The sequence below is a fragment of the Protomyctophum parallelum genome (genome assembly GCF_964188405.1).
Source record: "Protomyctophum parallelum genome assembly, chromosome: 19".
In the NCBI taxonomy this organism is placed as follows: Eukaryota; Metazoa; Chordata; class Actinopteri; order Myctophiformes; family Myctophidae; genus Protomyctophum; species Protomyctophum parallelum.
In genome coordinates this window covers 40,976,038-40,989,126 of record NC_139717.1, presented here as the reverse complement: position 1 = coordinate 40,989,126, position 13,089 = coordinate 40,976,038, and positions in this window count along the sequence as shown.

Sequence of the window (13,089 nt, the reverse complement as noted above, 5' to 3'; positions counted from 1 at the left end):
GCCCTCTGGTGTGTGTGGGTGTGTGTGTGTGTGTGTGTGCTACAGCTGCGCCCTCTGGTGGCGGGCGGGTGGTGTCACAGCGGGACAGACAGACACACACACACACACAGACGAGGTGGAAAGCCTGGTGACGTGAGTGAGGTTAACTAGCATCTGGTAACAGAGACAGGAGAACAAATTGATAATCTGGTTGGCTTTCGAATTTAGTGTGTTCCTCTTTATTACGGAGTCAATGCCCTGTCTTATGGTTTCATGAGGAGTCCTTTGGGAAGAGAATGAAATGAGTTGACTAATTTTTCTGGGGACCCCCTGGAACCCCTTCGAAGAGCCCTGGGGGTCCTGGACCCCACTTTGAGAACCAGTGGGTTAATGCACTGGAATATGGCCAACGTAAAATCGTCACCAAAGGTGTATTCAGGGCTGAGCAACTAAATGTGCCTGTGTGAAGAGACCCGTAGTCGCTGGTGATCGATCAGTCAGGTTGTCTGCTGTTCTGAGCAGTGTGTGTGTGTGTGTGTGTGTGTGTGTGTGTGTGTGTGTGTGTGTGTGTGTGTGTGTGTGTGTGTGTGTGTGTGTGTGTGTGTGTGTGTGTGTGTGTGTGCGTGTGCGTGTGCGTGTGTGCGTGCCTATGTGTGTGGCTTTAGTTTCCTCCTTATTTACTTGATAAGTGAATGCAACACATTCATTTGTTTAGAACTGTCAAGCTGAATCACAATGGTGCTGATGAGGGCTTTGCGAAAAAGAGGAGCACGCACACACACACGAGGCTTTGCAGTCTCAAGGGTCACCATGGCCTGTGCAAAAAGGCTGTTGTCTCAGTGTCTGCAGATTAGTGACAGTGTAGCTCCCCTCTCCCTCTAGACTCTCTCCAAACTACTTCTTCTCAATTTATCTTCAGTTTTTGTCACACGTTCTGTTTCTCTTTTATTTTATTTTATTTTCCTTTTGAAGCTGCATTGTGTGACATCTTTTGATCATTGCCGGGTTAGAAAATATACTCTTGTTATGACTGTTTCATTGAGACATCACATAAGGCTGCCGAAGCAACATGTCTATCTGACTGTCAGCACTATAGTCTACGTCTTTTAACACCTTTTATTAACCCATTCTGAACGGGCACCCATTTTGGTGTTAGCATCATGTCATGCTTTATCTATTGAAAAATAGCAGATCTACAAGCTCATATCGCGCCACCGAGTGGCGCGATACGAGCTTGTAGGTCTGCTATTTCTTTTTTAAATCGAAGAACGACTGACATTTTTATAGAATCTGATCTCAGGTCAGAATGGGGTTAATCAGACCAGTGTGTGTCCAGCGGAAACCTCGTTATGAATCTGATCTCAGGTCAGAATGGGTTAAGGGAAGTTGTCAAAAATCTATCCTGACCGATCGTGTACTCCTCCTAAAGGGCTTTTCGGACAGGGAGCGATTGGCGCGCCTGGTAATTGATTTTCAATGAGAGGTGGTGGGTGACTAGTTGAGAGGCGTGGACAATCTGAAGGGCGTATAGTGGCAAGCGGGCGCGATCCTGTTCAATTGTCGCTCTACGGCCGAAAGGTCCTCAAGACTTTGTACTCCAACGTCCACGGGTTCCATTTTATGTTGAAACACCATGTCACCTCCCCTGCTCTTTATCCACATGAACCCTAGCATCCCTATTTTGGGGCGAACATTCTCCAAAAATAAAGCTTTGGTGTAGACCTAGTATAGACTAGAGCCCTGGGGGACAGAGACTGTTTGTCCCAGAAGTGTTTTAAATGGTAAGGTTTGAGCGAAAACACAGTGTTTTGTATGTACCGCGGATACGGCTGTGAGAGTCAAGTGCGGGTTTATGAACAGATCTTTAGACATGGTTTTGCTTTCGTAATATTGGGCTGCCTTTCACTTAAATTCATCAAACATATCCATGAATTCAATGCATCTGGGGGTGAGTAATTGATCGAAAAGGTCATTTTGGGAGTGAAGTATTCCTTTAAGTTTGTTACAAGTATGCAGGAACAAAGTCTGACGTAATCCCGTTGCGATCCTCTCTGACCAATCTGTAATCTGCAGTTATATATGTATGGCACCGTTTTTTGTTTTAAACATTATTGCTCACTGTCGCCTTCACCGTTCACTCATTTAAATGAGTGATTTTTATCTTCGGCTATATCGAATAGTAATAAAATGAACCATGTACTCGGGGTAGTGTCTTCACTCTTCATCAACTGAAAGATACATAAAGTACTGCCATTTAAGCAGCACAGGCAATTATGTTCCGCAACACACATTACGTCAATTTTACTCTCATTGATGTATAGTGGCATGCAATTTGCATTGCATGGAATCTGTTTCACATGTATGCACGAATGTCCACATGCACAAATAAATCTTTGAGCATTGTACATTCACACAGATATTGTTACATGTAGGCTATATAATGTGTTACATATAATGGACAGTAAAGACTGTATACAGTTTGAATATATATGTAGATATTATCCCATTCTGACCGGGCACCCATTTTGGTGTCAGCATCATGTTATGCTTTAGCTATTTAAAAATAGCAGATCTACAAGCTCATATCGCGCCACCGAGTGGCGCGATACGAGCTTGTAGGTCTGCTATTTTTGAAAAATCGAAGAGTGACTGACATTTTTAGAATCTGATCTCAGGTCAGAATGGGTTCATCAGACCAGTGTGTGTCCGGCGGAAACCTCGTATGAATCTGATCTCAGGTCAGAATGGGTTAAAGATAGATATACCCATAGCCAGATGAAGTGACAGACGGAAATGTCGAACACAATTCTCTGTCCAAGTGATCAGTGCGAGCAGTGGTCTCTCCCTCTCTCTGATGGGGACGCTGTAAGTTCTCCTCTTTTGTCTGTCTTGCTACTGCCTGCGTTGGTTGGCATGGAAACCCCAGCAGAGCGGGGAACACTGTGTTCGATCAGCAAATGGGTCACATGGAGAAGCAAACACACACAAACGCACACACGTGCGCACGTGCGTGCGCACATGCACACAATCAACCACGTACGCAGACAGAAGAAGCAGTGAGTGGCAAAAACCTGGAGCGTCGTCGACTGCAGCGCCACAAAGTAATTACCCATTTCTGACCCAAATCAACCACCAGAGAAAAGAGGAGATTCATTATTCTGCTCTATATTGCTTATATTACAGGCATTCTCCACAGTTCAGCTACAGTAGATGAGTGGAAGCCTCCAGAATCAAGAGAGAGGTTTATTCGTCACTTACTCATACAGTGAAATATTGTTCCGCTGCACTGAGACATATATAATACTAATAATACAAATAAAGAAGAAATAAAAAATACAATCAACGGAATGGTAACACTTGCTATGCATCCCAAATAATATATAATAATAATATAATAATAATAAAATATATAATATAATATAATGTATAATATAATGTGTTTATACATCATTTATTATAAATAAAAAAGAGTATAATGTGTTCATAATGCGTTATAAACATGGGATGCATAGCAAGTGTGACCCCTGGAAGTGTTACAATTGAGGCATTTTGCCAAGCCAGGGGATAAATTGAATCTTTACCATCAGGTCAACATTTGTGTCAGATCCTGTGTCTACTGTCCAGGTGAGACATGGACCTTTAATGTCTCAATAGAAGAGCAGGGAGACAAAATACAACCACTTATAAGTTAAGTAAGGGATAATATCTAGCTAGGTGGTCATTGTCGGGAAATAATTCACCAACGGGGAGTTTAACCACAGAGGCGAAGCCGAGATTGTTAATCACCCTGAAGGTCAAACGTTATCAAACGTTTTCAAACGTTATAAAAAAAAAACGTTTGTCTCTTTCAATTGCCTAACAGTCAGTTAAGGCCAGGCCGTACTACCAATGCAACCGTAGTCGCAACTCCTTGCAAAAAAAACAGTTTTAACCCATTCTGACCGGGCACCCATTTTGGTGTTAGCATCATGTCATGCTTTAGCTATTGAAAAATAGCAGATCTACAAGCTCATATCGCGCCACCGAGTGGCGCGATATGAGCTTGTAGGTCTGCTATTTTTGAAAAAGATCGAAGAACGACTGACATTTTTAGAATCTGATCTCAGGTCAGAATGGGTTCGTCAGACCAGCGTGTGTCCAGTGGAAACCTCGTATGAATCTGATCTCAGGTCAGAATTTGTTAAGGCCACACCAATGCAACTCCTTGCAATTATATTGCATGTTGCAAGGAGTTGCATTGGTGTGTTGCAAGGAGTTGCATTGGTGTGGACTGATATTAGTTCTCTTTGCCCTACCCAAGCAGCTGCTGTCATACTGTGCTGTATGTCCTGCAGGGAGATAGGGGAGCTCCCTGTGGTGTGCTCAGACGACCTCACCACCTTCCGCAGCACGCGTAGGTCCTGGGAATAGCTCATTTCATTCCATATAGCCATATAGGAAACCACCTAACTCCATTTTGGAGGATTATTTTCCCTAAATCAATGCTATTCAACACCCTTTATGTGTGTTGGTTAAAATTAAAACGTGCTTCTGGTAAAACCTCTTAACTCCATTGGACCATCAAAACACTGTCTGTTAAAGTAAAACGGCTAACTCCTCCACCTCTCCCCTCTCAAGCAAGTAATTGACAATATATAAAGTCACAATGACAACTTTTGATGAGGCAGTATTGCATTGCTTTAAAATGTATATTTTTCTATTTCCTGAAAAATGAACATGTTGGAGTTTAATATGGTGGTTTCTCCCTGACAGCGGAGATATATAGAGATATATTCCTTGATGGCCCCTGACGGGATGTTCTGGGTTGTTTGACGAGTATAGAAAGGACCTTCTCTGAGACCTTGAATTTCCTCATCTGGCTGAGGTGATGAGAGGTCGTTGCCTCGCCTATTTTGGGCCACAGTCTCTGTGTGCATTCTCAAAGTCAGGTCCTCTTTTTGATGTGCACCCCATGAAGGTACTTGAAGGGTAACAGGTACCGTCACCCATAATCCATCTCGCCCACCTTTTTTCCCGCCGACCTCACGCGACCGCTCAGTACGGCGGTTCTTGTATTCTGTATTTTGTTTTACTGAGAATGAGGTTAGAAATAAGTTTAAGGTTATGCATAGTTTTACTGGGGTTAAGTTTAGGAATAGGGTTAGGTTTTGGTACCGTTTTACTGAGATATAGGAATAAGGTTAGGTTTAACTGTTTAACCCTTTTACTGCTGCCATTTATTGAGAAATTAGGACCTAATTCATGCCAGCATTTTTTTAATTTGAGCTCTTATTTTGAAAAGCCACATTTTGCCTCAACCGGAAGTGAGCTTATCCCTGCCAGCTTTACGTTGCCAAGACAACCTTTGTTTACATGATCGAATCATGCCGGTACATTTTAGCACTCCACAACGTCGGCTCGTGCCGTCAAAGAAACGCTGTTTTGACCAAAAATGCCATCTGGGACAAGGAATAGGAGATACAGGCGATTGAAAGAAACGGATAGAATGGATTCTTATGGCGACGGTGAATTAATATGAACGATCCAGTGCAGTGCTAACAACATTGCTAGCTAACCGGCTAACGTGAGTAGCATTATGGCTTGATCAATCATAAGCACTATAAAAGAGCAATTGCCGAAGGGCTTCGGCAATGGCAGCAAGCGTTAATATCAAATTAATGCTTCAATTGCCGAAGGGCTTCGGCAATGGCAGGAAGACGGTTAAGCACAATTTACCTATAGACCGATTCACAGAGGGTTTCCTGGGTGCGGCCATTACTGAGGTGTACCATTAAGTGCAGCAGCACTGATTAGCTACACCTGGTCTACAGTGCACCTGCTCCATGTATTACACCTCAGTAATGGCCGCGCCCAGGGCACCCCTCTGTGAATCGGTCTATAGGTTACTTTAGTAATTCCATGCTGAGCAGTTCCGCCGGCTGTACGCCCATGGTGCGAGTTGGTAAAAGGGCGACTTCATTGGTATTCATTTGAAGCCGCCACAGTCTCCACTGGTATGGTTACCCATTCATCTGAGGATCCAGTGACCACCTCCTCCAGATTGGCCCTTTCGTCTTCATAGGCAAACTTAACAATGGTGTTTGAGCTGTTTGGGCTTGGCCACACGGTAGTTGGTGCACTGTACACCATATTATGCTTTTGTTTTGGCTAAATTCATCATCTCAAGTCAAGTCAGTGATGCTTGACTCATACGTGGTAATGCGGCTGTGTTTCTCGCAGGTAGAAGCTCTACGGATCTTCTATTTTTAATCAGTGACACTATCATATTTTTAAGCTTCCTTTAAACCACTTTAACCACCTTTAAGCATATATATATATTTTTTTTTACATAGCTACAAGCTATTCTCAAAGTGCTTTGTGCTTAAGACATCCATATGATTGACATGTCAAGAGGGCTGATGACCGCGGCCCGAGGATGGAAAAGCCGTCAGCAGGGGAAGCGGATGAGAGTGAATCATCTGGGAGAACGTTTAGCGAAATTAACCACTGCCCGCTTCCACCCGAGATGGACAGATGCCGGCAGTGAAGGAGGAGATGGCGAGGGGAGGTGGGGGATGGGGGGGGGGGGTGGAGTGTCAGGGAGGGGAGACACAGGCCCTCGCCTATCGCTCCTGTTTTCCGGAGCAGCCCTGCTTTGGTGACTCATCAGTGGCTAGAGAGGAGAATACACACAGGAGACAACCACTGCACAGGCAACAGGAGAGGGAGACAGAGTGTGTGTGTGTGTGTGTGTGTGTGTGTGTGTGTGTGTGTGTGTGTGTGTGTGTGTGTGTGTGTGTGTGTGTGTGTGTGTGTGTGCGTGACTGCGTGTGCGAGTGAGTGAGTGAGTGCAGCGAGCGTGTGCATGAGTAGTCTCACTGCCTGCCCAGGCAGGCACACGCAGAGAGGAGAGGGAACAGAATAAAGAAAGGAAATATTAGAGAGGTGAAGTCAAGCGACACAAAGCGATCAGTGATCAGGACAAAACGGGAGAGAGAGCTGCGGTGGTGTGAATGTCCCCCATATACCTGCTGCACACGACAACCCCAAGCCACCGGTATATGTCCTATATAGCACGTATACCTCCTGATCGGTCCGTTCCGCAAAAGCAGCCAGAGATTGAGTGCTTAGAGAGCAGCCGCGTCTGTCTGTGTGTGTCTTGGTCTAGTGCCACGTCCCTGTGACCTTGTAAAAGTATCTGCAGGCCAACGTGATGCAACGAGGGATCATGTTTACAGCAGACAAATCTGTGGTGTCACAAACGACAGGGCGAGAGAGGAGAGGAGAGGAGAGAGAGAGAGAGAGAGAGAGAGACGGTGAGGGGGGGGGGGGGGGGGACTCCCAGCGCCTGACAACCCTGCAGCAATTAGTGCCATGTGAACTGTAATAAGTGATGTAAAGACATGTAAAGACTGCGCAGGGGCTCGTAATGCATGCACGCATACGCACAGACACACACATACACGTACAGTGTACGGTATGTGAGCATACCCATTACCCAGACGCGCGCGCGTGCACGCATACACACGCGCAGACAAAATTGCACACAGGCAGACACACACATACTGTATACAGTATGTAAACATACCCAGACGCGCGTGCACACACACACACACACACACACATGCACACTGCAAATTGCACACTGGCAGATACACACATACTATATACAGGATTTGAGCATACCCAGAGACGCACGTGCGTGCCCGCACACACATATTTGCGTGTCTGACTGGCTGGCTCTCCTCTTGGTTTAGAGCTGGCATTCAGTTACATCACTCTTCAGAGAACGGAAGCTCAGATTACAGGAAAGGCAAACACAGGCCTCTGGGGGTGTGTGCGTGCAGCCGTGCACGTGTTTACGTGTGTGTGTGTGTGTGTGTGTGTGTGTGTGTGTGTGTGTGCGCGTGCGCGTGCGCGCGCATGTCTGTGTATGTGCTCGTGTTTGTCTGCGTGGCATTGGGCATGCGTTTGTGCGCTGGCTTTCCCTGCATGCTCCATATTATATTGTCGGTGTCAGGCAGATACCTCTTATCTCCATGTTTTAACTTTCTGTGTCTTTTTTTGGAAATGAACGCCCTACTTTATCATACTACAGTGTTACACAGAAGTAGCAGATCTGCTACTTTTGCTGTTTTTGACATGGAATCCTGAGAAGTAACCGTTTTGGGACATATGAGGTTTCCACCTGACACTAGACTAGAGAGACGATACGTATACGTTCTATAAAACAAATCGGTATGCCACCACACAGCCCACACATGGACGTGGCTTCGCACGGGTTCAGGTTTCATCACTGCATCACAGTTTCAGGTGTGTTCGTACAGGTGCGTGACTTGCTGTCCGCTGCAGCCTTTTACGTGTCTGTCATGCCATACAATCTTCTGACCTGAGATCAGATTCATACGAGGTTTCCACTGGACACACACTGGTCTGATGAACCCATTCTGACCTGAGATCAGATTTTAAAAAAATCAGTCGTTCTTCGATTTTTCAAAAATAGCAGACCTACAAGCTCGTATCGCGCCACTCGGTGGCGCGATATGAGCTTGTAGATCTGCTATTTTTCAATAGCTAAAGCATACCATGATGCTAACACCAAAATGGGTGCCTGTTCAGAATTAAAGACAGCGTTACGTTTGAACGCCTTCAAAATAGTTGATGAGAGTTACACGGTAAGAAATACTTGGTGTTCAGTTAAACACAAATGTAACCAAATGGACTCCCTGCGTGTGATTTAACACTTTGACTGTGTACTCATAATAGCTCATATAATGATTTTTAATCTGATTATTCACTTAAACCCTACTGTACAGTATACTGTATATACTCAGTTGACAGGAGTCTATGCTAGGTCCCTTCCTGTTTTTTTGCTACACACTAAATATCTTTGCCGAGAATCGGTGATCTTGTAGATCTCCAAATGTCCACCGTATGTGTTTAAACTAAAGCTACATTATGGAGTGACTTTTGTTGTGGTAAAAAGGAAGGGCGAAAAACGTACTAATCAGTGTTAGGAGTCTGTGTCCGCAAAGCTCCAGTGAAACAAGCAGCGTAACACGAGAGCACTTGGATTCTCCTGCAGCGTTTCCAATAAGACAATGGCCCTCAGAGTTAATGACGCACAGCGAGTGAGTTGTTTCATAACAGTGGAAAGCGTCTAATACCACATTATTACTGTTAGAAGAAAGGATGTCGGTTAGAATACATGTATTAGCCAGAGCGGGTTATGATCTGAGCTGTAGGGCTGCAACTATCAATTATTTTCTCAGCAGTCATTTTTATTGCTGCAAGACGTTTTTATTTTTAACAAATCAACATTTTTAACAGATTTTGTTTTATAATTGACTAAATGTATTAGTCTGATTAACCACTTAACGCCTATTTTTTACTTTGGTTTTGAGCAAAAAAGCTCCTAATCTACAAGCTCACAACCCATCTCATCATGTTGTGTCTATGAGCTTGTACATCTGCGATGTTTGGTATTTTTGCTATACTGTAAAGAATAAGTACAGAAGTATCTTTTTTTTCTGTCTTTTCTTGCCTTTATTGATAGTTACAGTTGTAGAGAGACAGGAAACAGGGAGAGAGAATTGAAATTGAGTTGGGGAGTGAAATGCAGCAAAGGTCCTCGCATGGCCCAAGAATCAAACCAGGGCCTACAGTACGTGCATGGCCCTCTGTTTTTAATAATCTGTTAATGATTAGTTCAGTTATCTGTTGCAGTGCTGTCTGAGGACAAGTGAGTGTAAGGAGATAATTACTTTAGGCTAACATCTATCCATTGATATCGGGGATGGCCGTGGTTCGTGGGTAGACCGGCCATTTGGGAGCCAGAATGTTCCCCAGTCACGCTTTGATCCCTTGCTCCTCCTGGCCTAGCCGCAACTCCTTGCAACAAAACAGTTTTAAAGGAGAATTCCATGCTAGAATGCTTTCTTATCTTTCTTACCTTTCTTTGTAGTTGTTACGTCCCCACCAAAGAGGTCCAGGTGTTTTTTTTGTGCAAAAACTCCTTATTGGCTATTTTCCCTACCATAAGCCCTCAATGAATTGCATTGCATTGAATGGGAATTGAATGGGGATATGGGGTGTTATGCTATAGTTCGCTTATTTCCATCGAAAGAAGTAGTAAAGTGTGCCGCTTGGGATATTATTTACATTATGAAGAGAGGATATATACAAAGAAATTATAATTTTGAGCGATGGAAATAAGCGAATTAGCACAACACCCCATAGCCCCATTCAATTCCCATTCAATTCAATGCAATTCATTTAGGGCTTATGGTAGGGGAAATAGCCAATAAGGAGCTTTTGCACAAAATAACACCTGGACCTCTTTGGTGGGGACGTAACAACTACAAAGAAAGGTAAGAAAGCCTTTTAGTATGGAATTCTCCTTTAAGTCCACCACACCATTGCAACACCTTGCAACTGCCATATGGTTGCAGGTATTTGCAAGGAGTTGCATTGGTGCAGCCTGGCAACATGTAGTGTGTAGTGCGTAGCCTACCAGAGCTATTCCCAGTGCGAATCGGTGAATGTGACTTATTCAGACTTATAGCATGTTATGTAGACAGCACTATAATTGCATTGTATATATAGTCATAGCACGTCATAGTACATATGTATAGCATAGTAGTATATATATATATATATATAGTTTATATGTATAGTCTCATAATATAGATATTCCACTGTTACTTTCTTAGCTTACGCATGTTTTATGATAAATGCTTTTTTCTGATGTATTCCCATGCTTTTTGTTCTTGCTTAATGTAAATCGCTCTGGATTAAGAGCGTCTGCTAAATGCCTGAATTGTATTGTAATTGTAATGTGAAGAACAGTGATTTGAAAAGTGCATTTCAGTGGTCAGAAACACGAATAAAAAAAGCAATATGAATTAAATCAATTTACAGATTAGTGACGGCAGGGCTACAGTTAATCTACATTTGTAATCACGCTAAGCAGCACTGCCATTAAGAATGGTTTGTGTTTCCTCTGTTTGATGCAGTAGAGACTAAGCCGTGACATATTCATGTATCTGTAAATGTCACTGTTGTGCTGTTTCTGGCGACTAAACTGAGGGTGAGAAGCGACCTCGCTTTAAAGGGTGAGGTCGCGTGCACGCATCCGCCTGGGTGACAGGAGACTGCTGGGCGAGCCCTGGCGCTTTGGCATGGGGGGTCAGATCAACATATGGAATTAAATCTGTACTGGCCATATATGGAGCGTGTCTTGAGTGTACAGGGTTTGATGAGGTCAGATCAACATATGGAATGTCAGAACAGCTCAGCTCCATATATAGAGATCTAAGGGTGGCAGTGAAGGCAGTGTCTTGAGTGTACAGGGTTTGATGAGGTCAGATCAACATATGGAATGTCAGAACAGGTCAGCTCCTGATGGAGGGGAAAGGAACTGGTTGGAATAACGTGTTCCTTCCACGCGCTACGTCCAACCAGGGAAACTCCCCCCTGTCAGGTGTAAAGGAGCAACTTGGACACTCAGGCATGAAGGAAGCATGAGTTCAAGTCCGTTGCTCTCCCCTTGTCCCCCATGTATGGGGACTAGGTTGGTGGAGGGTGTGTAGAGCCCAGGATCACATTAGATAATTGACACAGGGGTGAAAAATGGGTTACAAAATCGTGGGATAAAAAATATTTTTTTAAGAACAGGTCAGCTCCATGAAGATCCAAGGGTGGCAGCGGGGGCATTGTCTTGAGAGCCCAGGTAGGGCCGAGCATGAATTTTCGGGCCTGTAGGTGATGATCCAGTCTTCTCCATGTATGGCTATCCAGGGTTTGATGAGGTCAGTGTCGTGATCTTCATATATGGAGATGGCCATATATGGAGCGTGTCACGATACGTGATGGACTGACGGCCATATATGGTGGTGTGATGTGTCATGAGGCGTGATGTCACAACGCGTGCTGTGTCACTAGGCGTGATGTCACGAAGCGTAACAACGAAATAACAAATAACACAAATGATGTAATAACAAAAATGGCAGCATGTCTAATTGTCGCACATTGTCTGAATGCAGACCATTAATGGGGGGACAGTTCCATCTACCGCCAGTAACTGCATGCTGCTAATTCCCCAGTGAAGTAAAAATAATGATTCTGAAAATAAATATAAGACACTTGTAAAAGAAGTGAAGCACTGTAGCAAGGATACAATTCAGGAAAAACATTTGACAGATTTATTATCTAAATTTGTAAAAATGTCCAGCATAATGTCTTACATTCTCCGTAAAGCGCCTTGGATAAAGGCGCTATATAAATGCACCATTTATTTACCATTCCCGTTCTAGTGAATCCAGTGTCCGAGGTCTTTCTCTGATTACCTCCTACAACAAACAAAAAACACTTCTTCTATCTATCTAGGTCAACAACACCAGAACCTTTATTTGCTGCATACTGGGGGGGACATCCGGGACGGGTGGCGTGGAGGTAAAACAATCGGCCACCACTGCAGTGAACCGTGCCATTCTGGCAGCAGGGCCTCCGGCTTGGCTGGGAGCTCCGTCCAACACACAATCAGTCGCGCCAACATGTGGGAAGCCCTTGTCGCTGCGGGGAGGGGAGGAAGGGGATCAGTGTTGATTTCGGCGACTAATAATACTATGACGAAAAATGTTTGTCGAAAACTAAACGCAAACTACTCTCCTCCCTCTCCCTATATGCAGGGCTAGGTAGTGTAGTGGAAGTTCTCCCAGCAAAAGGCTGACATGTGATATTGAGCGAGGCACGTCGTTGTCTGCTCCATACCCGCTGGTGGGTTGGCAGCAACAGGGATGGGGGAACATGCGGGGAAATAGGCCATTTTGACTGAAGTTGAGGATACGATGGAGGGAAACTAAAGGAAAAGTGAATAACACATAACATGGCAAGGCTCTCACAGTGGAACAAGCTCAGTCTGTTCTGTCACCATGGTTATATTACGGAATACACTTCCCAGGCTCAGGTGTGTGTGTGTGTGTGTGTGTGTGTGTGTGTGTGTGTGTGTGTGTGTGTGTGTGTGTGTGCGTGCGCGCTCGTGCGTGCGTGTGTGTGTCAGTTCACCAAGCATCCAACCCAATGTCTCTGAGTTAAATTAGAGCTGTATAATTAACAAGACCAAATGGACTC